The sequence below is a fragment of the Pongo pygmaeus genome, chromosome 21, assembly GCF_028885625.2.
Source record: "Pongo pygmaeus isolate AG05252 chromosome 21, NHGRI_mPonPyg2-v2.0_pri, whole genome shotgun sequence".
NCBI classification, from domain to species: domain Eukaryota; kingdom Metazoa; phylum Chordata; class Mammalia; order Primates; family Hominidae; genus Pongo; species Pongo pygmaeus.
This window is the reverse complement of record NC_072394.2, coordinates 8,676,804-8,704,447: the sequence shown is the minus strand read 5'-3', so window position 1 is coordinate 8,704,447 and position 27,644 is coordinate 8,676,804. Positions and strand designations below refer to the sequence as shown.

Genomic DNA, 27,644 nt, shown 5'->3' with positions numbered 1-27,644 from the left:
AAAAGTAAAAAGAAAAATGAATAGAACTCCTCTAGTAAAAGTCAAAGAAAAGAGGAGTCAAAGACTCTCAATATAGGAAAAAACTCCATAAGGAAAAAATTTTTAAAAAAGAGGGCAAAGATATAATCAACAAATGAAAATAAAAACAAAACCAAAATATAAGAGAAAAAAGTTTCATTTTTTTTTTTGGTATTTTTCTAAATGTACCCTGCCATACAGAGGATAGAGAAGAGGTAGGACTGAATGTGAGAACATATAGGCAAACGATTAGCAGAGGTTATTATTCACTGACATTTTCAATAGGTAATACAATTGTGGTTAAGTTTCACTGAATTTCTAGTTATTTTAATATTATTTAATAATAATATCCTCACACTAAAGCAGTATTTTTTGCTTACCGTAATTTGAGTTTTATTCAAGCATACATACATGCAGAAAAACTCACAAATCATAAATTTTACAACTCACTGAATTATCTCAAGGTCAGTATACCCATGTAACCACCACCCAAGTCAAGAAAAGGAACACTACTAATACCTAGAAGCCCAATACCACTTCCCAATCCCTGCCCCTTCCTCATCCATAAAAGTAGCCACTAACCTGAGGTCTAATAACGAGTTTTGCCTGCTTTTGAATTTTATAGTTTTTAAATTCCTAGTTTTGCCTGCTTTTGAATTTTATATAGGGAATCATACACAGTAAGTATTTGTGTCTAGTTTATTTTGATCAACATCGGTTCGTGAAATTTATCTTTGTTGTTGCATGGGGCCGCAATTCACACATTTTTATTGCTGTACGCATTACTATACAGCACTAAATTAAATCTATCATAATCTGTTTACCCATTTTACTGTTGATGGCCATTTTTTTTCCAGGTTTTGGCTAATACAAATAATGCTACTTTGAACGTTACTGTGCTTGCCTTTTAGTGGGTATCTGCATGAATTCCTATCGAAGTTGCTGGATATATGTATGTATACACATACCCACAGCTTTAGTAGGTGTCGCTAGTTTTCAGAAGTGATTTTTACAATTTATATTTTCCCACCAGCAGCAAAAACAGAGGTGCATCGCTCTCCACTTTCTGCTAACACTTAGTACTGTTGATCTTTCTAATTTTAGCCATTCTGGTGAGTGTTAATATTATGTCTTTACAGTTTGAACTGACTGCTCAAATCTCTTTCCCATTTATTCTATTGGGTTGTCTGTCTTTTATACTGATGTAGGAGTTTACATAGTATGGATATAAGCCATCTGTCAGATACATATATTACAAGTATCTGCTGTTACTGTTTTGTTTTTCTCTTATTGGTAACTTTTGATGACAGAAATTCTTGAACGGTCAACGGTCCAGATTATCAATCTTCCCTTTTATACCTGTGAGTTGTGTGTCCTGTTTAAGAAACATTTTTCTACTTCAAGATTATAAAGTACTGATACTTCCTATCAGTCTGATAGAAAGATGTAAGATATTCTCTTATACTGTCCTCTAGGGACTTCATTATTTTACTTTTCACATTTAGATCTTCAATCAAATGTGCATGGTGGGAAGCAGGGATCAAGTTTCATTGTTTTTCCCATTTGGATATCCACATGATAAGCAATGTTTAATGAAAAGATTGAATATTTTTAATTGATGAAAAGTAAAATATATTATGACGGTATCAATCACAAACTTCTAAGAATCAAATAATGTAGCAAGAAAACGTTAAAAAACAATGAGAAAAATGACAAACACACAACAGTAATACAAAACTTTAATAAAATTATCATAAATACATGATAGCTGAAGCACGTAAAAAAAAAAGAGATCTGAATAAATAAATATATAAAACTGTATACCCTTCAGAGGACTCACCTTCTTTGTCAGTGCTTGGGGCACATTTTAAATACTGATCTTATATGTATCACCAAAAAAGATTTTAATTCTCAAAAATCAGAAACTGTACATTCCTTATTCTCTGATTATATTATACTAAAAATGGAAAATAACAATTGTAAACACATACATTTCATCATTTTTAAATACCCTCAAGTAACTTTTAGATCAATGAGAAAATTGCAGCTACATTTTATTGAAAATCTAGAAAATAACAAAAACAGCATCTTCTATTATATGGCATTTACTCAAATCTGTAATTTAGAAGCAAATTTAGAGTAATAAAAGCTTTTGCACAAAAAGAAAAATGGAAGTACTAAGTTGTTAGAAAAACCTGGAAGACAAAAACATAGGTAAAATTATTTTTTCAGTTAGCAAGCAGAAGAATAAAATTCAAAGTAAGGGCCATTGCTTTAAAAAAAAAACAATAAAATACATATATACCTCCAATCTAATTACAATCTAAAAACAGACAACACAAGACATAACATAAATATAATGATAAAGGGGGTTTATCACATATGGAAGTCAAATATCATAAGAAAATTCTATACATAAGTGTTTGCTAATAATTTTTTTAAACTGAACAAAACTGACAATTCTTAAGGAAAACATAAATTATCATATTATCCAAAACCTGAGAAGAGCAATAACTATAGAATAAACTGAAAAAGTCATAAAATAAATAACTCTATGAAAGGCCATGGGTAAAATCTAATTATATCATATATTACCCATTAACAATCTGCATAATCAATCAATAACAGAAATGTTGGTAACACAGTCTGGGGTTCCTGTTAAAAACTGGCATCCATTAATTCATTTACTCATTCAACAAATATGTATCCAATGAGGACCCTGTGTGTACTGGACTCTGCTAAATACTAGATACAAATATGTACAAGCCAAACATGATACCTGACCTCTAGAAGTTATAGAACACAAACAAGTAAACAGGCAATTACAACACATTGAGATGTTATATAAGACGAGAAGGGGCAGGTTTAAAAAAAAAAATACTGATCCCTACTCTCGGCAATGTTGGGGAGAAGAAGGTGGAAGAGACAGCTGGTATATGTTGAATGCCTGCTCTTTGCTGTCTGTGTCAGGTGCCACACAAAGACATTCTCATTCATTCCCAGTAAGAACTCTGGACAGGTAACTTGCTCTATGCCCAGACTGGTAAATGGACAAGTTTTAAGGATTCATAGTCAAATGTGTATATATATGTATCTTTTTTTTTTTTTTTTTTTTTTTTGCTCTCGAAACTTCTGATCTTTCCCTAATGCCATTAAAGGAGAATAAGAATAACTAATGGAAGAGCAATAAAAGAGAACACCAAACAAAGGCTGTGGCAAAGGATCAGTAGAGTCAAAAGAGAAAGACTGTAACAGGCTTACAAGTTAATTAATGCATTTTTGGAAATCGATCACTAGAGGGCGGCATTGCAAAGACTATGAATAACAAGTCACAAAAAAAAAGAACTGGAGTGAAACTATAGAGAACGCCAATGTGTTTAATCCATTTGTAAGTACTTTTTAGAATGCTTAAAACATTATTTCATGTTTAAGACAAAATAAATGCATGTTTTTCTTTCTTAACCTGAAATGTGTAGGAAATATTTCCTTGGAGTTTCACAAAACAAAGACTACTGTAACATAGTAGATGAGTAAGTCCATAAATACAAAACCTTATTTTATAAACTAGCTTTGGTACAGCAGCTTCTCAGTTTGAAAATAATCATATCAACCTTTATGCTTTCTTTTGTCAACATACTAATATTAACAAAATTAACCCATATAGAACTATTTTCAGAAAGGTAGCCTATAAATAATTATATCATTGAGTCAGAAACTTGAATTTTGAGAAAGTGCCTTTAAATGAAAGGCAAAGACAGATAAATAATTCTTCTAAAATAAAATCACTGCCTGCATGTTCTCATCTCCGAGTACTTCACAATCCAGAGTTTTCTGGCCCCATTGAAATTGTTCTGGACAAATTTACCAGTGGCAACTCTTCACCAAATCTGAAGGATTCCTTGCACTTTTTATGTTTCTGCACCTCTCTGTGACATCTGACACAACTGAACATTCTTCTTTAGTGAAACACTGATTTCTTGCATCCAGCATAACCCTCACCATTATACTCTTTTATTCTATTAGCTCCCTCTCTGGCCACTTTTAAAGTTTAAAAACTTCTAACCTTCTTCAACTTGGGGAGTTTAAAACTCAGCCCTTTTCTATCACATCTTTTCTTTAAACAAATCTTCATTACATGGAGCACTTGCCAAATCTCATTCTCCAGCCAACTTCTCATAACTGTGTGCTAGCTACCTCTGCTTATCTCTGCAGCTCCTCTTCTACCATCCAGCCTTCTACTCTAAGATGTTGCTACAGTAAATGATCTACAACTTGCACTCAGCTGGAAACTCCCCTCTTGGAGCTCCCCCATCTACCTGCTTTTGGAATTCCTCCTCATCCTTATACATCTTGCTAAATTGTCACACACTCTACAAGTTTCCCCAGTATTCTCCAGAAATCATTCCCACCCTAGTAGCATTCACTATTGGGTGGATCATACTAGATTCCAAATATTCATTTGGTTTTATTTCCCCACTCAATGTGGTAGGGGAGGCAGAAAAGTAAACAACCAATTACAATAAGTGCTTTAGATAATCCTGAAAGAGTATGATTACATACTAAAAAAATTAAAAATAAAAACTAAATTTAAAAACCACCCACACAAACCAATTCGCAAGATGCTTTCTATATAACATAGTTACACTCTTAATTTCCAAGTATTAATTTACCGTTTAGGATCAGGGTTTATACCAACACCAAGCTCAACATTTAATAGAAAAAAATCAATATCCTTAATATTACAACGTATTTACTATTTAAAAGTTTTTATTTTGATATATACACTAATATAAGGTCTGTTAAGATCTCAAGGAAAAGAGAAAATCATATGATTACGCATCACAAAAAGCATAGTTATTTAAGTGTAAAAAATAAAATTTAAGTTCCATCACACTATCTATGGGAAACAAAATTGAGAAAATTGACCACAATATGAATAGAAATCACCATACTCCATCTTGAAAAATTAGTATTTATTGACAAAAACCCACAATGGTTGGTTTTGAGCACTAAAGAATTTTAAAGTGCAAGTGAAGTACCTTACAAAGCTCTCGTGATAAACACACTGTACTTTTCAGGTTTGGGCAGATGCTATACATTTTCATTCATCCTTGGATGAAAAAGAAGCAAAAGTACCTTCATTCACAGAGGACAAAGAGCAGCTCGGATTGTGAGAAGAGTTTATGACAACTGCCCACAGCAGAGACATAATTCCTAGGACTGAAGCACCAGCTGTTTTTCCACGTTAAAAGAAGACCAGCGTTTTTCCATCAAGACCCACAAAATTCAGGCATTCCTTAATTTACTCCCTTTTCAGTTCTCTACCTTCACTCTAGGAAGGTCTCTTAGAGTTACATATACAACAAAAATACATATTTCTATCACCCTTTTTGTCTGTTTGCCTTCTCTCAAACAGTATTTCTTTTTCCTTCTTCAAAACAGACTCTTCTCAAAGGAGTCTTCAATGAGTCTTTCTTGATTCAAAATGGACTGGAAGACAAGGTGGGATAAAAGGCTCTTTTCCTAGAGCCCAAGCTAGAAAAAAAAAAAAAAAGAAGAGGAGAAAATAATACAAAATTCTCTTAAGAGCAACATTACTTATTTTCACTGAAACAGAAAACAAAAAAAAAATTCTACTAATATATGGTTTCATTTCACTTACTTTACCTTGACCAATTTTATGCTCACTTATCTTTGTTTACTTCCACTTAACAGAGTTGTTACAGGAATAAGTTCCAACTGCTCTAAGTTTTCAAAAACAACTTCCCCACATACTAATGCACACTTTTTATATTATCATTTAAAAAGGACAACAGAATTATGAATTATCAGCAATACAACTGAAGACAGTGTTTCTAAAACTTCAAATAAAAGAATTTCTTAGAAAACCTCTGAGAAATTCCCTGACATATGGTTTGCAAAAAAAAAAAATCTGTTTGCAATTTTTTAAGCTGCAGTGGGGCTAGAGCTGTCCTGGAAGCCATTCTCTGAGCTCTTGGCACTTAAGTTTCTGGTATTCTAGAGAAAAATCAGGAACTTAAGACTTAGGGAGCTCCAGTTAATTAACTACTTAATTAAAACGCACAGCATTGTTAACATCTTCATGCCTGAGAAATAAATCAGAGTGTGAAATGGTTAAATAGCCAATTAACATAACCAAAGAAGAGATCATCAGCAAGTTAGTTACAAATAAGATTTGTATTAAAAATATTCAAAATATTTAAAATTTAGTACAATTCACAGATCTAAACATTTCCCATTGGTTTCTAAGAGTTATTGATAGCTAATACTATTATGTCAGCATGCTGTGTACCTAAATGTTCCTGATGAATCATATTATCATGTAAGTGAGTCTGCAATTCGAAAACTCTGATACAACTTAGTTATGAAGATGACAGAAAAGTTGTATGAGAACAGAAAAAGAAAAAAGACAGAAAGACACTAATATTCTTTCCTAATTTCTCTACCACCCTTGGAAAAGAAGACCACTGCTCTACCCCAACCCACCCATCTCCCTCTTCTCTCCCCCTCCCAATCCACTCTTCCAAGAAAGAGAACTATTTTATCCCATAAAAACATAGCAACCAAGTAAAATATGTAAGAAGAATACCTGTAAGACTTTCTTTCCATAACTTGTTCCAGGCAAGGATCCTCAGGCACTCTCTCCCATGCCATCCTCCACCACTTCTTCAACCATGAGAGATGCATCCTGAATGATGGTGGAGGGTTCAGAAGTTTATAGTAGATGTGGCATATTGAAACCAAGGATCATATCCATCTCCTCACAAAAAGGATGGGCCTTTCAAGTGGTCCAGAATACCACTACAAACCTCTGTGATTATACTTACATGTTACTATTCTGATACTAATCAATTCCTACTCTCGACTCAAAAATACCCACCAGAATATACCTTTTGAATGTATCATTCTCTTTGTTTTTTTTCTTTACCATTCATTATTTTATTTATATGCTGACTCATTCCAAAAAAAGATGATGGGTTGATACTATTCTTTATTAATAAACCAATACCTAGAATTTAAAGATATCCTTACTTTACGTGATTCTCCCCATCTATATCATCTCTCACAAAATCTATGTGCAATAAGGAAATTATCAGTCACACCCCCACCCCCACCATACTTTGGGTAAAAGGAAAGGTTCAGAGAAGTGTGTGAAAATATACTTCTGTAAACGTCCAGGAATAATAGGAGAAGGAGACAACTGCTAAGAAGTAACAGAAAAGTACATGTTATAAAGAAAAGTATAGGCTTGAGATTATGTGTAAATTTAAATGGCTTATTTAGGTAACCACTTCTACCCTCATGTTGCTCTCCTCCCTTCCTCTCCAATGTAACTTTTAGTTCTTTCATTTTTTAAATAAAAATGTTCCTTTCAAAACAACATTATGTATTTTAAAAGAATTCCTCTCTCATTCCTCCATCATTTCCTCAAAAGGTAACCATTATTAGTGTTTCATATCCTTTCACTCTTTCTTGTACACATTTGAACATGCATATAGATTTTAACCACAAATACCATACTATGCATACTGTTCTCACAACTTCCCTCTTCACTTAATATATCTTGACCATCTTTTCACAAGTATATTTCAATCTCACTCATCTTTTTAAATATTTATGTAATACACCATGGCATTAGGTATTGTGCTTAGTTACGTCTTTTCTCCCCTCCCCCTGTCTCCTCTGAAGACCTGGTTCCATGCCCCATGTCACTTAAACACTTGTTCATATTTTTTATCTCCATCTTTTTATCTTTAGCTTCCAGGATGTTTCGTCAACTTTATTTCTAAATCACTGTTTCAATTTTCAGTCCTTCCTTTGATTATTTTTTAACAATCAGATTTTTCGTTTCTGAGAACTTCACCTATTGCTTCTTTCACAATGGCCTGATTTGAATTTTTAGCTACCTTGCCCTCTGAAATCTCTCTGAGGTTATTATATTTAAGTTCTATGTATTTGTTGCACCATTCCCACTTTCCAGGGGTCAGTTTTTTCCTTCGTTCACTTTCTGTTTTGCACTGTTGGTTTTCCGGTGCTCCTTGGTGGCCAAATTTGTGAATAGTGTTCCAGAACTATCTAATCGGCCTGGGTTTCTCCTATAGATCTACATGTCTGTCCGTCTCTGAAGCCATCTTTCCTGAATGGGAGAGCAGATTTCAGGCTCAATGTGGGCAGAACATATCAAGCAGCATGTTTTAGTGTGTGTGCTTGCAAAGCAGATTATGGGCTGGAACCCCCAAGATGCCAAAATAAGGAAAGCTTTACTTTTGGGATAGAGTGTTTCATGTATTACACACATACAGAGCCATCTTTCCTTTCCTCCTTCCCATATGAGTTCTTGATAGAGTTCTCAGGCTCTTTCCAACCCCAACCAGAAGGCTTCTCCAGAATGATCATATGCAGAATAGAAGCCATGACTCTATCCTTGAGAAAAATACCCTGCTGCTGATCATTCAGTATGAATGAGGAAGTGAGGAAGGGAAGAATCCAGCTACTACAGGCAGTTTGGGGCTTTTTTTTTTTTTTTTTTTTGAGACAGGAGTTTCACTCTTGTTGCCCAGGTTGGAGTGCAATGGTGCCATCTCGGCTCACTGCAACCTCCACGCCTCCCGGGTTGAAGTGATTCTCCTGCCTTTGCCTCCTGAGTAGCCGGGATTATAGGGACCTGCTACCACGCCTGGCTAATTTTTGTATTTTTAGTAGAGACAGAGTTTTGCAGTGTTAGCCAGGCTGGACTCGAACTCCTGAACGCAGGTGATCTGCCTGCCTCGGCCTCCCGAAGAGCTGGGATTACAGGCGTGAGCCACCGCACCAGCCTTGTTTTTGTTTTTTGTTTAGTTTAGTTCTGTTTTGTTTTGTTTTTGAGACAGTCTTGTTCTTGTCACCCAGGGTGGAGTACAATGGCACAGTCTCGGCTCACTGTAACCTCTGCCTCCTGGGTTCAAGCGATTCTCCTGCCTCAGCCTCCTGAGTAGCTGGGATTACAGGTGCCCGCCACCAGGCCCAGGTAATTTTTGTATTTTTTTTTTTTTTTTAGTAGAGACAGGGTTTCACCACGTTGGCCAGGCTGTCTTGAACTCCTGACCTCAGGTGATCTGTCCATCTCGGCCTCCCAAAGTGCCGGGATTATAAGTGTGAGCCACCTCGCCCAGCCTAGAGGCAGTTTTTAAATTAATTACTCTGATTATCACATCACCACCTCCCCTCCACTCCAGTTCTTTGATACTGGTAACACAAATAGAGTTCCTTGAGGTCCACTGAACCTCAGGAGCTTTTTACTTTCAGTTGTGGTTTTCTCTGTTCTTGTTCTTCTGCCCCTCTCAGTCCATCATCAGGGACTGAGATACTTTCTATCATCAGGGAATTCCCCCAGGTTTGCTGCACCAATGTCACCCTTCTTAATACCTAATGCTGTTATAGGCTTTTTTTGGTTTTTTGTTTTTGTTTATTTATTATTTTTTTTTATTAAATATATTTTTAGTTCTGTCAAACAGGTATGAGGAAGTTTGGGTGAGTTGATTGTTGGCCTTCTTTTAAAAGTCTCCTCAAATTTTCAACATGTATTTCAGCCTGTATTTTGTCATAAACATCAAGAAGTATGAAATATCCATTCCTGTGCATAGAAGCTCTTTGCATAGTATACCATGAATAGACAGTATTCTTTCACTTTCCCCTCCTTGCTCCACTCCCACTTGCTGTAAGACAGCTTGTATTAAGTCACCTAGAATTTTATTTCTCAGCTGTCATTTCTTTCCTAAGTTCCATTCATTATATCAGGAATATTTTCTCAAAAATTATATTACACTTCAAAGTACATTATTAGTAATTCTTTGTATTTAACCTTAAATGTCGCTGACTGGGTTTTGGTTTGTTTTTGTTCACAAATGTTTAACATAAACCTTTCTTTTTTTGGTCCAGAAAATTCTCCATTCCGATTCATTTCATTTTGCCTAAGTACTCCCCAATACTATATTTATTTATTTAAATATATAATTATTATAGGCTCACAGTCCTTCGGAAAGAATATATTTTGCCTTTATCGTGAAAGAATAGTTTTATTGCACATAGAACTTCAGGGTCGTAATACTGAAACTGACCCAATAGTCCCATAGCTAGTTTTTGGGGGTTTTGTGTCTTTTTAAATAAACATAGAAACTGATCCTTCTGGTCTTAAAGCTTGAAACTCATTTTTGTTTTATCTCAGTTCCTTCCTAAGGAAATGACTTTCAGGCCTCCCAAAAAAAACTATCAAATAACTGAAACTCACCAGATCCCGACAACCAGACAATGAGATAGACGGCAGACTCCTCATTCATCATGATTGCTTCCTTGCCCCTCTAGTTCCCGTTTTCTCGCATATTGTCATATTTCTTCCCTGCTATATAAACCCCTAGTTTCAGTCCATCAGGGAGATAGATCTGAGTCTGATCTTCCATCTCCTCAGCTGCAGCACGAGATTAAAGCCTTCTTCTTTGGCAATAAACATTATCTCTGACTGGCTTTCTGTGCAGTGAGCAGCAGGACCTAGATGAAAACCCATGGTGTTCGTTAACAATACTTCTACTTCAGAATTCTATAGGAATGTTTCTACTCTTCCTTAGTATCCAGTGCAGCATAAATAAAAAAACAAAATCAAATGCCAATCAGATTCTTTGTTAGGGGTATGCCTGCTGTTTTCTCTATCTGGGAACTTCATTTTCTTTTGATACTTGAAATTTTGAGGTTTTAAAAATATTTGATTTTACCAAAAATTTGATTTCATAGGTTTTATTTTAAAGCTTTTTTCAGCTCAGAACAAATTTATTCTACCATTTTACTATCTACTGCTTCTGCTACATGCACTGTATTTTTTATTTCTGGAATTCCTATTTCACACATACTGATATCCTACATCTATTATACAGGTCTCAAACTTTTCTCTCATAATATTCAACTCTTTCTGCTGTACTTTCTGAGAAATTTCAATTTGTCAATATTGCCACCTCCATTTCAAACAAATTTACTGTAAAAATATTTTAGATATACACACAAGATATTATTTAATAAATACCTTTATGTCCATTACCCAGCTTAAGGAAAAAAAATTATCTGGATAACAGAAATACCTTTCATTTTCACTCCCAGGAATAATCTAAGTTTGGCGTTTATCATTTCCATGGATTTCTTTTTTTTTTTTTTGAGACGGAGTCTCACTCTGTTGCCCAGGCTGGAGTGCAGTGGCGCAATCTCAGCTCACTGCAACCTCCACCTCCCAGGTTCAAGCAATTCTCCTGCCTCAGCCTCCCAAGTAGCTAGGATTACAGGCGCACGCCACCATGCCCGGCTAATTTTTGTATATTTGGGTTTTTTTAGTAGAGACGGGGTTTCACCATGCTGGCCAGGCTGGTCTCGAACTCCTGACCTTGTGATCCGCCTACCTCGGCCTCCCAAAGTGCTAGGATTACAAGCATGAGCCACCGCGCCCAGCCCATTTCCATGGATTTCTTTGTTTTTATATATGTATATACTCATAAAACTATATATACCATTGCTTTGCATTTTTTAAGCTTCATATGAGTATCACATTATATACTCTTCTGTAATTTGTTTTCTATACTCTATATTTGTAAGGGTATTCATTTAATATGGGCATTGTAATTCACTGATTTATTATGATGTCTAGTTCAAGATCCTTAGATAGATATACCACAGTTTATTTACCCATTTTCCATTTGTTAGAGCTTAAGATGACTTCAAGTTTTTCACTCTCACACACAATATTGCTATGAATATCCCTATCCTTATTCTCTTTGTTTCTTTAAGGCAGTGTTTTTCAAACTGCAGTTTGTACTCCATCAATAATATCACATTAGTGAGCCAGGATCACAAACAGCTTCCAAAAAAAAAAAAAGAGAATGCTGGGAGTAAAGGGGAAAAAGGAAGATGAACAAATGACGTACAGAGACAGATCAAAATGTACTGCCTGTAGGAAGAATAAATTTTGTTTCCTGAAAATTTGATCTCAGTTATATCATGGTCAAAAGAGATCAATAAACAATGCTAAGATATATATGTATGCATGGGTAAAATTCCTGGGTTACTGCAGAAATGCACACTGAAACTTACTAGACATTACTAAATTACTCTCAAAAGCAGTTGTTTATACTTCTACCAGCTAAGAGTTCCCATTGTTCCACGTACTCACCAACACAGTACAGTCAGACTTTTACCAATCTGATGTTGTCTGAAAAATCTATTTCAAAATCCTTGTTTCTGAATGATTCTGCCAGTTACTCTCTCTAGGATGACATTTGTTTTTCTCAGCATTTGAAAACCTAGCTCTATGATCTCTACCCTTCGTTGTTATAGTTTAGAAGTCTGCTGCCAGTCTAATTTCTATAGCTTTGTACATAATCTGTTTCTGGCTGCTAAAAAAGGTTCTCTTAGTTTTCAGTATTATCCAGTTATTTTTCTTCCTCTGCATTAATCGTACTTCTTCAGTCTAACGATTCACACTTTAATTTTGGGAATTTCTCATTCTTTCCTTGGACACCAACTGTGAGTCTTTTCATTATCCTTTCTGAAATTTCAATTTCATATACATTAGACGTTTATTCTTCTGACTCTAAACATCTTCAGGTTTCCATATCTGGGCTTTCTTCAAATCTGTCTTCAAGTTAATTAATTCTCTGTTCAGCTGAGTTCAATCTACTTAACCCATTTAATATTTTTCAAGGTCATTATTATATCTTTAACTTCTATAAGTGCTATTAGATTCTTTTTCAGATCTACCTGGTATTTCTTAACAGTATTTTGCTCCCTGCTCATGTTTTTAATTCCCCCCTCCCTTTTAATTCTTTTGAAACATTTTATTCATTTATATTCCATTGTCTTACCTAGTAATTTCAATATCTGACATTCACAGGGGTCTAATTCTGCTATATATTTGTCTTTCCTGCTCACTGTTGCTCATGATTGCTGAGTTTCTCATATTTTTGTAATACGAAAGCACTTCATTTATGGGCATACCTGAAGGAGCATCCCTCTGAAGATAATTCACTTTTCTATTAGGTGCTTTGTAGCACTGCCAACATTTATTTGACTGCTTTTAAATTATTTTCTGTCTGCAGTTTCCCAAACTATACAGGTAGTATAAATTACAATCCCATACCCTCATGAAGGCAGGCTAATGGTCACAAGTTTTTAGTGGAAACTTTTCAGTCCCACACCAAAAGCCCAAGAGAAGAAAACTTCTCTGATGTTGAGAGGTGACAGCGTGCTAGCAGCCCTCGCAGCCCTTGCTCGCTCTCGGCGCCTCCTGGGCCTTGGCGCCCACTCTGGCCGCGCCTGAGGGTCCCTTCAGCCCACCGCTGCACTGTGGGAGCACCTTTCTGGGCTGGCCAAGGCCGGAGCCGGCTCCCTCAGCTTGCAGGGAGATGTGGAGGGAGAGGTACAGGCGGGAACCGCGACTGCGTGCAGCGCTTGCAGGCCAGCGCAAGTTCCAGGTGGGCGTGGTCTCGGTGGGCCCCGCACTGGGAGCCGCCAGCCGGCCCGCAAGCCTCGTGCAGTGACGGGCTTAGCACCTGGGCCAGCAGCTGCTGTGCTCAATTTCTCGCTGGGCCTTAGCTGCCTCCCCGTGGGGCAGGGCTTGGGTCCTACAGCCTGCCATGCCTGAGCCTCCCCTCCGCCGCCGCTGTGGGCTCCTGCGCAGCGGGAGCCTCCCCGACAAGCGCCGCTCCCTGCTCCACGGCGCCCAGTCCCATCGACCGCCCAAGGGCTGAGGAGTGCAGGCGCACGGCGCAGAACTGGCAGGCAGCTCCACCTGCGGCCCCAGTGCGGGATCCACTGGGTGAAGCCAGCTGGGCTCCTGAGTCTGGTGGGGACTTGGAAAATCCTTATGTCTAGCTAAGGGATTATAAACAAACCAATCAGCACTCTGTATCTAGCTCAGGGCTTGTAAATACACCAATCAACACTCTGTATCTAGCTAATCTAGTGGGGAGGTGGAGAACTTTTGGGTCTAGCTCAGGGATTGTAAACGCACCAATCAGCACCCTGTCAAAACGGACCAATCAGCTCTCCGTAAAATGGATCAATCACCAGGATGTCGGTGGGGAGAATAAGAGAATTTATAAGAGATTTAAGAATTTATAAGAATAAATAATAATAAATAAGAATTTATAAGAGAATAAAAGCAGGCTGCCCGAGCCAGCAGTGGCAACCGGCTCGGGTCCCCTTCCATACTGTGGAAGCTTTGTTCTTTCACTCTTTGCAATAAATCTTGCTGTTGCTCACTCTTTGGGTCCACACTGCATTAAGCTGTAACACTCACCGCGAAGCCAGCGAGACCACGAACCCACCGGGAGGAACGAACAACTCCAGACCCACCGCCTTAAGAGCTGTAACACTCACCGTGAAAGTCTGCAGCTTCACTCCTGAGCCAGTGAGACCACGAACCCACCAGAAGGAAGAAACTCCGAACACATGCGAACATCAGAAGGAAGAAACTCCGGACACACCACCTTTAAGAACTGTAACACTCACCGCGAGGGTCTGTGGCTTCATTCTTAAAGTCAGTGAGACCAAGAACCCACCAATTCAGGACACAATGTCTTTCTCATGGAAAGTAAATTTAATTTTCTAGGCTCCCTTTCACTGAAGCCTTATCATGAAGAATCCTGGCTTTATGCAGGTGTGAAAGATAGACAGATGACACAGGTTTTCGCCCATGGATCCTGGTTCATAACACTCACAGTCCTTGTTATACATTGGCCTTCAGAAGTAGGCCTCAGAAGGTAATGTCCCTGACCTTCTCTTTCCCTCCTTTCACCTGATAGCTTTTTCTCCCCAAGGCAGGAATTTTCCCCTGCCTTTCCATCTTGAAGCTGCCCATAAAGAAATTCTCTGACCTACATTGTCTGACTGCAGATAATAAGACATCCATTTCAGAAGAGGTTCTCCCATATCCTGGAGAAATTAATAGTGCACAGAGAGGCTAAGAAGAATCTGAACCGGCCTTTCTAGGTTTTCCCACTTAGTCTATAAGTATTAGCTCATAACCTTTTTGTCCAATCACATTTCTACACAGTTCTTCAATCACGCCTATCCAATGAAGTCTCCATAAAAGTAGCAATAGGACAGGCTTCTGAGAGCTTCCAGATAGCTGAACACATAAAGGTTCCTGTAGGGTGGCACACTCAGAGAAGACAGAAAAGCTCTATGCCCCTTCCTATACCTTGCCCTATCCATCTCTTCAGCTATATCCTTTGTAATATCCTTTATAATAAACTGGTAAATGTGTATCCCTGTGTTCTGTAAGCCACTTCAGCAACTTAACTGAAACCAAGGAAAGGGTGTGAGATCCCTGATTTATAGTTGGTCAGTCAGAAGCACAGTAAAACAACCCGGGGGAGCCAGAAGCAGTGGCTCTCACCTGTAATCCCAGCACTTTGGAAGGCCAAGGTGGGAGGACTGCTTGAGCCCAAGAGTTTGAGACCAGCCCGGGCAACATAGTAAGACCCCATCTCTACAAAAAAATTTAAAATTAGCCAGGCATGGTGATGTGAACCTGTAGTCCCAGCTACTTGGGAGACTGAAGCAGGAGGCTCACATGAGCTCAGAAGGTCGAGGCTGCGGTGAGCTGTGTTCTCACCACTGCACTCCAGCCTGGGTGACAGAGCAAGATCCTGTCTCAAAAAAAAAAAAAAACAAAACAAAAAAACCACCACCTGGGTTTGCAACTGGTATCAGGAGTAGTGGGCAGTTTTGTGAGACTGAACCCTCAACTTGTGGGATTTGATGCTGTCTTCAGGTAGATAGTGTGAGAATTGAATTGGAGGAGCAACACGTGGTGGTGCACACGTATAATCTCAACACTTTGGGAGGCCAAGGCGGGCAGATCACTTGAGGTCAGGAGTTCAAGACCAGCCTGGCTAACACGGTGAAACCCCACCTCTACTAAAAATACAAAAATTAACTGGGCATGATGGCATGTACTTGTATTCCCAGCTACTGAAGCTAAGGCAGAATAGCTTAAACCCAGGAGGTGGAAGCTGCAGGTTGCAGTGAGCTGAGATCACACCACTGCACTCTAGCCCGGGCGACAGCGTGAGACTCTGTCTCAAAAAGAAGAAAAGAATCGAATTGGAGGACACTAGCTGGTGTCTGCAGAACTGACTGCTCACTTGCTGGTGGGAAGAAATCCTACATATTTTGAGGTCACAGAAGTCTTCTGTGTTAATTGGTGAGTATGAGCATAGGAAAAAGCACTTTGAGTGTGTTTTTTCCACTGCAGGGTTCTAACTCTTCAATCTAATGACTGAAGGCCCAAAGATCTCTCTCCTAAAATCCATGTGACCTTTAACTGCAAGCCTCTAAGTCAACAAATGTTCAGAGAGCAGCTGTAGAATCAACTTAGTACTCTGGATTCTACAACCTTCTCTATTTTTTGACTTCTTGGCAATCATATTTTTAATTGTCAAGAATTTTTTGTTCATTGTTCCTTTCTCAATACTGTATCTTCCCAATACTAAAAAGTTCAGTTTCTTATTTTCTATATAAACTATTATCTCTGAGCTATTTGCTTTGCTTGTTTTAGTACCAGTCCTTTCTTTTACCCTGTTAATTTTTCCTCTAATATCCAGTGTTTCTTCATTGTCTTCATCTTTTTAAATCCGGATTGTTCTGTACTGATGGCTGGTAAAAATCACTGCTTTACTTCCCTCAAGAGTCTCCTCCATCTCCATCAACCCCATAATGGAAGGCTATTGGATTTTGGGAGCAGACTTTGCCCTTAGTGTGGTAAAGAAGACAGAGGAACAGACAGATTTTTCTTCAAGACTCATCAATTCCAGAGTCTTCTAATTACCTTGATACTGCTCACAAAGCCATTTCTCTGCCCTAGCCCTGACATCTCTAAGCTAGGTGAATTTGTAAGCAAGTCTACTTTTCTACTCAGAAACCAGATACTTTCCCCTATCTGTAGTACAAGCTGTTCAATACTAATGGTTTTCAGTAATCTAATCTTGTCAGCCTTACATCTTTCTAGAAAGCCTGAAAAATTTCATCTTTTCCTGTTTTCCAGAGCTGTTACAGAAGTATTTCTTATTCCTATATTTCTTTCCCACTGCAATCTGGACTCATTGCTACCATATTTGCCTTATTTTTAAAAAATTCTTAGTATTTATCATATCATAGAAATTATATCCTCAAAATGAAAAATTTCCCCTCCAAAATAGCAAGGACAGAAAATTGATGGAGCACTTCCTTAGAGGAGCCTCAAACATTTACTATCACATATCCAGAATTTCCTGTTTATCAAGCAAAAAGAAAAACCAAAAAACTCTCCAACAATTTAATTCATACTTCTGGTTCATCTCCTACTTAAAGCACAAGAAACTTCAAGATACAAGTTCCTCTATCATGCACAATTTATTTTGTTTTAAATATTCTCTTTTATAAAAGTAATTAGCTACATTATGAAAATTTGCAATCTACACAGTTTTACAGATGAGGTAAATTAAAAATGTTTGGATGAGCAACAAATTTAGTGACAAATCAGGAAACTCAGACTATGAATCTGAAACCTGAGAACTATGCCAATTCTACCAACTATTTTTCATCTTCACTCAAGTCTAAATGGCACTGAAACTAAAAGAACAAAGTATACTCCTTCTAACTTAACTTTCTACTAAAAGAAAATGTTTTATACTTATCTCTGCTATTAGATGACAAATTCCACAAAGAAAATAAACTCCAGAATAGCATGCCCACTACAATCATGTGCCACACAACAATATTTCAATTAGTAACAGGCCATATATGCAACAGTGGTTCCATAATGTCATAACAAAGCCGAAAAATTCCTATTGCCTAATGACGCTGTAGCTGTCATAATGTCATAGCACAATCACTTAACTTTTTTACAACTTTAGTGTAGCCTAAGTGCAGTGGTTATAAAGTCATATAGTAATGTCCCAGGACTTCACATTCACTCACCACTCACTCACTCACTCAGAGCAACTTTCAGTCCTGCAAGCTAACTGCCCTAAACAAGTATACCATATTTGGGTGGGATGGGGGTGAGGGATAAAAGATTACACATTGGGTACAGTGTACACTGCTCAGGTAATGGGTACACCAAAAACTCAGAAATCACCACTAAAGAACTTATTCATGTAACCAAACACTACCTCTTCCCCAAAAACTTACTGAAATATAATTTTTAAAAGAACAGATTAAGCTAAAAAAATTATACCTTTTTTTTCTATACTGTATTTTTACTGTGCTTTTTCTATGTTTAGATACACAAATACTATTGTGTTACAACTGCTTACAGTATTCAGTACAGTAACATGCTGTATACGTTCGTAGCCTGGGACTAATAGGCTATGCTATATATAACCATATAGCCTAGGTATGTGATAGGTAGCTATATCATCTCAGTTTGTGGTAAATACACTCTATCATGTTCACACAATTACTAAATCACCTAACTACACATTTCTCAGAATATATCCCTGTTGTTAGCAACACACAACTGTACTTATTTGCTATCCCCACAATTACCCTATTGAAAGGTTCCCCAGATACTCTGCTAAAGCCTACCTTCTTTCTGAAGTCACTGAAATAAAAAAGCACTGTGCCACAATTTCCATCTGGATACTCTAAAGAAGACATTTATGTCACTCTACAATGTTCACATAGATTAGTGACATCACTTAGTTAAATTAAAAAATAAAATATCCATTTCTTTGAGCTGGGTAAACGCGTAGTCTTCAAATTATTCCTGTTTTAATGGTCATACTTAATAATAAAAAAACAGATGGCAAATTCAAGCCCTAAGCTCAGCATTTAGAATGAAACAAAAGACAATTATATCAATATCGCTTATATATGCCAACCTAAAAAACACAGTGGCTATACAGGTTTCCCAATTTACAACCTTTTAATGTTTTCACCAGGATGTTTTATAGTTAAAAAACTAAGTATCTATCACCGGTTTTCCCTGCTTTATTTATATGCAGGCCTGAACATTATGAATATAATGAACATTTGTAAATTGAAGAAGCAAGCTATTTAAAGGAATATCACAATCAATCCTTTTGTAAATTAACAACCCCAAATAAATCCTAATTTTACTAAGGATTTATTTAAAAGTGGGGTTTGTTAAGATTAAAGAAAAAAATAAAACATAAGATTTAAAACAAGACCTGCCTTTGGTAACATCATTCTTTTCAGTACCCCAGGAAAGTTTTTTTTTTGTTTACCATTTTGGTATGGCAGGTTCACTAATTTCACAACTTTCCAAGATACCAATTTACTTCAAATATAATCAAGTACTCATAAAAGTTTTCCATGGAATGAATTAATACAACCTTCTTGGTCTCTAGGATGGTCAACCATAATATACATGAAATTCTTTGCTTCTTAAGAATCATTTAGTTTCAACATAAAAAATTTTTACATGCTGAAAATTTAAAGTACTTAATATTTCCACCCTCACCAATCTTTAACTAGAAATGGTACTTTAAAAGAGTAATACTTTTATGTGTAGCTTCACAAACACCCTGGTAAAAACACATACATATGTTAATACTCCAGTTTGAGAAGCAAGTTCATAGAGCATGCTGATAAAATTTGTAAAATATAGTTTATCTTCACTATGGCCCATCCTACCAACTTAAAAAATGGTGACTGGTTAAAAAATCTAAGAAAACAAATTTGTTCCCTGAGGAATCGCCACACTGACTTCCACAATGGGAACTAGAAATACCATTTGACCCAGCCATCCCATTACTGGGTATATACCCAAAGGACTATAAATCATGCTGCTATAAAGACACATGCACACGTATGTTTATTGCGGCACTATTCACAATAGCAAAGACTTGGAACCAACCCAAATGTCCAACAATGACAGACTGGATTAAGAAAATGTGGCACATATACACCATGGAATACTATGCAGCCATAAAAAATGAGTTCATGTCCTTTGTAGGGACATGGATGAAATTGGAAATCATCATTCTCAGTAAACTATCGCAAGGACAAAAAACCAAACACCGCATGTTCTCACTCATAGATGGGAAATGAACATCACTCATAGATGTTGTGGGGTGGGGGGCGGGGGGAGGGATAGCATTAGGAGATATACCTAATGCTAAATGGCGAGTTAATGGGTGCAGCACACCAGCATGGCACATGTATACATATGTAACTAACCTGCACATTGTGCACATGTACCCTAAAACTTAAAGTATAATAAAAAAAAAAAAGAAAACAAATTTGTTTTAACTTTCAACAGATCTTAAGTGCAAATATGGAAACAAGTAGAATTACAAGAAAATGTGAATGAATGAATGGCTACTTTTTTTTTAATGGTATAAATTTATATTCATTACACATATACTTGCTGAGACAACATTCAGTGATTATTAGCAAAGTTATTATATACAACAACTTTACCTTTCTAATACTTGTTTGTTAAATTAAAAACACCGTGGCATTATGAATTATAAACCACAAAAACGATATAATGCACAGCATAAAATACCACATCTTTCCAAAAATCAAATATAATTAGTAGTAAACACATAACGCATAAACACACCAGCAATGCTTTCAGGAAACAAAAGGCAGCATTAACAAAGGTTAAGAGGATAGAAGGTCTGGGTTCAAATCCCAACTTTGCCACTCAACAGCAGTATGACGTTGGGCAAGTTCTCTAACTTCTCTGTGCCTCAGTTTCCTGATTTGTAAAAACAAATAATAATTGTACTTACTTCATGGGGTTATTGTAGTCATTAAATAAGTCAATATTTGTAAAACACAACTATACCTGGCACACAAGTGCTTTATGTGTCTAATACACAGAACCTTTTTTTTTTTTTGAGACAGAGTCTCTCGCTCTGTAGCCCAGGCTGGAGTGCAGTGGCACGATCTCGGCTCACTGCAACCTCCGCCTCCTGGGTTCAAGCAATTCTCCTGCCTCAGCCTCCTGAGTAGCTGGGACTACAAGCACCCACTACCACACCCAGATAATTTTTGTATTTTTAGTAGAGACAGGGTTTCACCATATTGGCCAGGCTGGTCTCAAACTCCTGAAGTGAAGTGATCCACTGCCTCGGCCTCCCATAGTGCTGGGATAATAGGCATGAGCCACTGTACCTGGTTTGTTTGTTTTTTAATTGAGACAGTTATCTCGCCGTACCCTCATGGCTCACTGCTGCCTCCTGCTTCTGGCCTCAATCCGCCCACCTCAACCTCCTGAGCAGCCAAGGCTACAGGCTCGCACCACCATGCTGAGCTAATTTTCTTGGGGTTCTTTTTGTAGAGACCACATTGCACAGGCTGGTGTGGAAATTCTGGGCTCAAACCATCCACCCGTCTCAGCCTCCTCCCAAGGTGCTGGAGTAACAGGCATGAGCCACTGCACCCAGCAAGGAACAATGTCTTAATTCCAAGGGAATGTTTCCCTTTATCACTAACCTTCATCAATCCTTAGCTCCATGGTTACTAACTCCACACACACACACACACACACACACACACACACAGTTGGCATGTACACGTAGATTAGCGACATCACTGAGTTAAATTCAAAAATAAAATATCCATTCCTTTGAGCTGGGTAAATGCGTAGTCTTCAATCAAAAAATATGCATCCCTTACTAAGATTACCAAATAAATATTTTCAGGTCCACCAATACAAAATATTGGTATCTGTTTATAACTGCATGAAAGAAGCCTTTATTAATTACTGAATAGGACATTGGTATTCATTTATAATTGCATGAAAGAAGCCTTTATTAATTACTGACTAGGACATTGTAAAAATATTTCTATAATTGTAGAATTTTTATAGAAACCTATAATGCATTAAATTCCCATTATTACATGTATTTTGGCCAAATTAATGATGCCAAAACTGGTAAATTCTACAAAATTGCAATCATGTTTTCATCATTTATGACTTGTCCATATTTTGGAAGAGTGTATAACAACACAAAGAAGGCTCTTATACATCTCAAGGCTACCTTTCAATATAACCAGGTATATAAAAGTTACATTTAAAATAAAATGTAAAATAAAAGTTACATTTTGGTCATTTAAAAACCATGTTATGCCACATCTGAAATGCTTAATTATTTCAAGCTCCATCTAAGCTATGACAAGGTCCCAAGGAGGAAAAAAAGAGACCAATTTAAAAACGTTTTTTTTTTTAAACTACATTTAAAATTGTAACTTTACCACTAAATGCTGGATTAGTAAATTAAAAACTAATTCCATATACTACAAGTAATCAATGCTGAATAATCAACATGGTCTGGGAAACATGGCAAAACCCCGTCTCTACAAAAAACACAAAAGTGGCTAGGCATGGTGGTGCACGCCAGTGGTCCCAGCTACTCGGGAGGCTGAGGTGGGAGAATCGCTTGAGCCTGGGAGGCAGAGGTGGCAGTGAGCCAAGATTGCGCCAGGGCACTCTAGCCTGGATGACAGAGCGGGGGAAAAATGAGGTAATCAACATCTATTTACTAAGTGGATATCAACAACCCACGACTGTGCTAAATATACAGATTCCTCTTAAATGAAAAGCTGAAGTCTGAAGTAAAAGGCAAAGTTACCTTAGTATAAGGCATGAAGATTACAGTGAAACTTCGTCGCACCCAAAATTGATTTTCTATGAGATGAATATAACGTCTCTCTTCAGAAAATTTTCTTTGTATTTATTAAGAGAAACCACAGGAAAACACCCTGAGGTGCTTGTTAACAGTGCAGACTCCTGGGTCCTAATTAATACCTACCGAACCAGAATATGCAGGAATCTATGTTTCATAAACACTGAAGTTCAAGTACACTAAGCAAAAATGTACTAAGAACCCAACAGATTCCAGGCATTGTGCTAGGAATGGGAGACTACTAAAATGTTAGTTTCAGTAACTCTCACTTGGGAAGACAAGTAAAGGCTACTTAACCTCATATACAATTCAAAAAGGCAGAAATCGTGTCTTATTCATTGTTGAATAACTGCTGTCTGCTAGCTTTTTTTTTTTTTTTTGAGACGAAGTCTCCCTCTGTCGCCCAGGCTGGAGTGCAGTGGCACCATCTAGGCTCACTGCAAGCTCCACCTCCTGGATTCACGCCATTCTGCCTCAGCCTCCCAACTAGCTGGGACTACAGGCACCCGCCATCACGCCCGGCTAATTTTTTGTATTCCTAGTAGAGATGGGGTTTCACCATGTTAGCCAGGATGGTCTCAATCTCCTGACCTCGTGATCCGCCCACCTCAGCCTCCCAAAGTGTTGGGATTACAGGCGTGAGCCACCACGCCCAGCCGCTGTCTGCTATCTTAATGGTATATTTCAAAAACGGGCTGGTGATGAACAATTTTTTTTATCTATACTGCTTTACCCCTCCATTTCTCTGAATAATTTTGGGAACCGACAGGAAAGAAATGTAAAGGTTTGAATAAGCTTTATTCATATTATGCTGATGAAACACATACATTACTATTCAGATCAGCCATTCTGAAAAATTCAGAGCAAAAAATTTTCCACGAACTCAGAAGTCATGCCCCAGTGTAAAATATCCATAAGCACTTGAAAATAACTCAACAAATGGCAACCTGTCATATGATGATACTTTAATATGTGGGCTCTGATATTTTACATATCGCTTAGTCATTTACAGGAATTTTACATTACAGGTTAATAATTATCCTCACTATATAAATGGGAGAGTTGAGAATACACTGTTTGCACAAGACCACATACTGATATAAAAGTTAGGTATGTTTACCTTCTTGTTAATGTCTAATTAGTAGGCTACTTTCCCTGAAAATAAGTGCTCCTAAACAGTAAAATTACTATCATATTAATTAATACATGAATAAATCTCACTGAATAACAAAATGCGTAATTCTTGCATAGCAAGAATGCCTGCTATGAGCACTATTGTGTAACACTGTACTGGTGACCTTAGCTAATGCAAAGGAAAAGAAAGAGAAATAGGAAGTACAAAGCCATAAAAATATTTGCAGAAGCTTTTATCATCTACCTATAAGGTCCAAGAGGATGCCTTAAAAGACTGATGAATAACAGAGTTCAACACCAGTATTTGAAAATCAACACTTATCTATACCTGAGCAATAACCAGTTAGAAAATTATATGGTAAAAATGATCATATTCATGGTTAAGCAATAAGCTTAACCAAAACCGATTAAGACCAAGAAGAAAAAAATCATAAAACATAATCTAAGCACATAAAAATGTAAAATTGTGTATAAAATGTATACATACACATCATTAAGACAATAAGTAAAATGGAAAAAATCTGCAATACATATGACTAAAGGTAATTTTCTTATTGTACAATGAACTCTTAGTTCACTAAGAAAAAACATTTTTTTAAATGAGCAAATGATGTGAGGAAACAATTCATTAAACGAATATGCAACCCACTTAGAACAGTGCCTAGCCCATGTAAGTGCTCAATAAATGTTATTTGTTATAATAAACGGCTGACGAATGTTAAAATAGGTTTAATCTCACTCATGATTTTAAAAACAGCAAAACATTCAGACTGGCAAAAATAATGCAGTTGATATAATCCAGTGTTGGTGCTGAGAAATATGCATTTGCATACACTAAAAGTGGGAATATAATGTTGGTTCAACATTTTTAAAGTGGAAACTAAAAACGTCTGTCAATTTGAAATTGCATACCCTAGCAATTCCATGGCTGGAAATTATTCTTACAGACATAAACACAAGAATACAAAAATAAATCTCTAAGAACATACTGTATAATATTAGTTACACTAGCAAAATGAAAATTATTATAATCAAAATGCTTATGAATAGGGGGTGATTAAATAAAATCACAGTACTTCCATACAATGACAGACGATGAAGCCTTTAAAAATAGGTGAGGTAGGGCCGGACGCAGTGGCTCACGCCTGTAATCCCAGCACTTTGGGAGGCTGAGGCGGGCAGATCACGAGGTCAGGAGATCGTAGCCATCCTGGCTAACATGGTGAAACCCAGTCTCTACTAAAAATACAAAAAGAAATTAGCCTGGCATGGTGGCGGGCGCCTGTAGTCCCAGCTAGTCGGGAGGCTGAGGCAGGAGAATGGCGTGAACCCGGGAGGCGGAGCTTGCAGTGGGCCAAAATGGCGCCACTGCACTCCAGCCTGGGCGACAGAGCGAGACTCCATCTCAAAAAAATAAATAAATAAATAAATAAAAATAGGTGAGGTAGATCAATAGAATTTCTTATGAAAGGATTTCCATGATACACTACAAAGTGGAAAAAAGTAAAAGATACAGAAGAGTGAAGAATATTAGAGCATCATTCTGTGTGATAAAAGGAAAGGTAAATTCTACATACACATTTATATAAATAGAAAGGTTTTCTGGAATATAGCAGTAAATCAAGAATAGGGTGCTTGATTGAATAAGGCCATGAAGCACATACACATCCATACATGAATACTAACGGTGGTTATGGATTTGGGGTGTCAGCTTGAAAGAAAGACTTGTAATTTCATTTTATACTCTTCTGTACTATTTGATTCTTTCTCCATGTGCACGTATGACGTTCATTAATTTTTTGGGAAAGACATATCCTTGCATAAGAACACTCAACACTGTAAAGATATTAGCCCTTTCAAAACCCGACAGGATGTTTTAATAGAATATTAATAGAATGCTATGAATATTCTATGAATAGAATAGAATCTACAATCAGTCTGGAAAAGTGTATCAAAACAGCCATGACAAATCTAAAACAGAAGGATGAGAGGGGATTTTTCCAAAATTATCAAAATATATAAAGAAACTATTGTAACTGTAACAGTGGCATACTGACACAAGAGTTAATAAACAGATCGCAAGGGGAATAATGAAATAAAGAATCTAGAAAAATATTTCTACATACATGAAAACTTTAATACATGACTAAGACAGAATTTTTAATCAGTGAAGATAACTAGATAGATATCTGGGGGAAAAAAAACTAAGACAACTTACCTCCCACCGCACAAAAAGAAATTCCATACAGAAAATATACCAAAAGTTAAAAAAAAAAAAAAAAACCAAGCTTTTGAAGAAATTTAAACTCTACTTTCTTCTTATAAATATTAGAATGAAGAGAGTCTTAATTTAGTAAAAAGACAGTTTTTTAAAACAGGTGACTAAAAATTGAAAATTGTGCTAATAAGTTAGCATAAATGATTACAGCAATAATTATTATAAAAGCTAGCACTTACTAAAGATTAGAGAGTTATATGCTGTTTGTAATTAATAATTTATTTAATCCTCACAATAATCTCTTGAGGTGTACCACCACTAATCCCACTTTACCAATGAAGAAACTACTGTACAAAGATTAGGCATATTCCCAAAGAAGTGGCAGAGCTAGAATTTAGCCTGTCTGGTGCAAGTCTGTATTCTCAATCACTATAGTGGTTCCACAGCCAACTTATATAGTGCTCAAGAACAAACTTAAAAATACTGTTAACATTTACAAAGTTAAAATACAAAAACAGGTAATGCAACAGAAAAAAATGGGCAAAGGTTATGAACAGGTAATTGACCCAAAAAATTCAGATGGCTAAGAAATAAAAAATGTTAAGAAATGCAAATAGTAACAGCAAGGCGTTACTAGTTTTTACCCCCCACTGGCAAATATTTCAGGAATTAATTTACCTTTTGTTGGCAAAGTTATGAGAAAACAGGTATTCATATAATACTGATGTGGGTATAAACCTTTTCGGCCATTTTGAAGGGTCATTTGGAAGTTTTACTTAAGTGTTAATTATGCACTGCCTCAGACCCAACATCATTTTTAGGAATCTCACAAAAAATCCTTCCACATATACACAAGGGTAACAAACATATTCACTGCAACCTTGCTTGCAATTTTGGAAAAAAACTAACAGTTCATTAAAGATAAAATAATTTATAGTAAATAAATTTAAATAAGTTATAGTAAAACATACGCAGCCATTTAAAAAATAATGAGATCATCAAAAATAATTTTAAGTGAGAAAAAAACAAGCCTCAAAGCACCATGTACAATAATAAATTTTTACACTAAAAGCTAACAAAATACTATATATGAGTACATATATCAATAGTATATTTGTAAAAGCATAAGAGGCAACATGACTAAGAGCACAGACCTTAATGTCAGACTGTCTAGGTTAACCATACAATTAGTTAACCTCTCTGGGCCTCAATTCCCACTATTATTATTTACTTCATAGTGTTTTTCCTCTTCATATAAACTCTCTTCTATTTGTTAATCCTTAGAACAATGTCTGACACAATGTTGCATTAAATAAACTAAAAATGCATAAAGTGTGGAAAGATAATCACCTGATTTTTAACAGTATTTACTCATTAGGAATTGGGTGTTTAGGGAAGGAGAAGCTATCATTTTTTAACTGTATGTTTTCATACCTTTTTAATGCTTTATAATGACTATGATCTGATGTATTTCTTTGTTTTATAAAAATACAACAAAATATAAATAGTTACAAATGTACAGCAGTGTCACCTCTACTGCTTTCCAGTACTGTTATGTCATCACACAACATAAATCAATGTCCAGAAAAAAA

The 27,644-nt window shown here is 36.7% G+C and overlaps 1 protein-coding gene and 1 long non-coding RNA gene across 5 annotated transcripts in view; both read right to left on the bottom strand.

The window, feature by feature from the left end:
- Positions 1–27,644, bottom strand: part of MACROD2 (mono-ADP ribosylhydrolase 2) — a 2,112,402-nt gene that overhangs the window by 2,045,999 nt on the left and 38,759 nt on the right. The gene's annotated exons all lie outside the window — the stretch shown is intronic.
- On the bottom strand, positions 204–10,426 carry LOC129022081 (uncharacterized). Its single transcript, XR_008496217.1, has 3 exons — positions 10,307–10,426; positions 6,629–6,727; positions 204–5,553 (listed from the first exon to the last, which is right to left on the bottom strand). It is a non-coding gene; the product is annotated as an uncharacterized LOC129022081 (long non-coding RNA).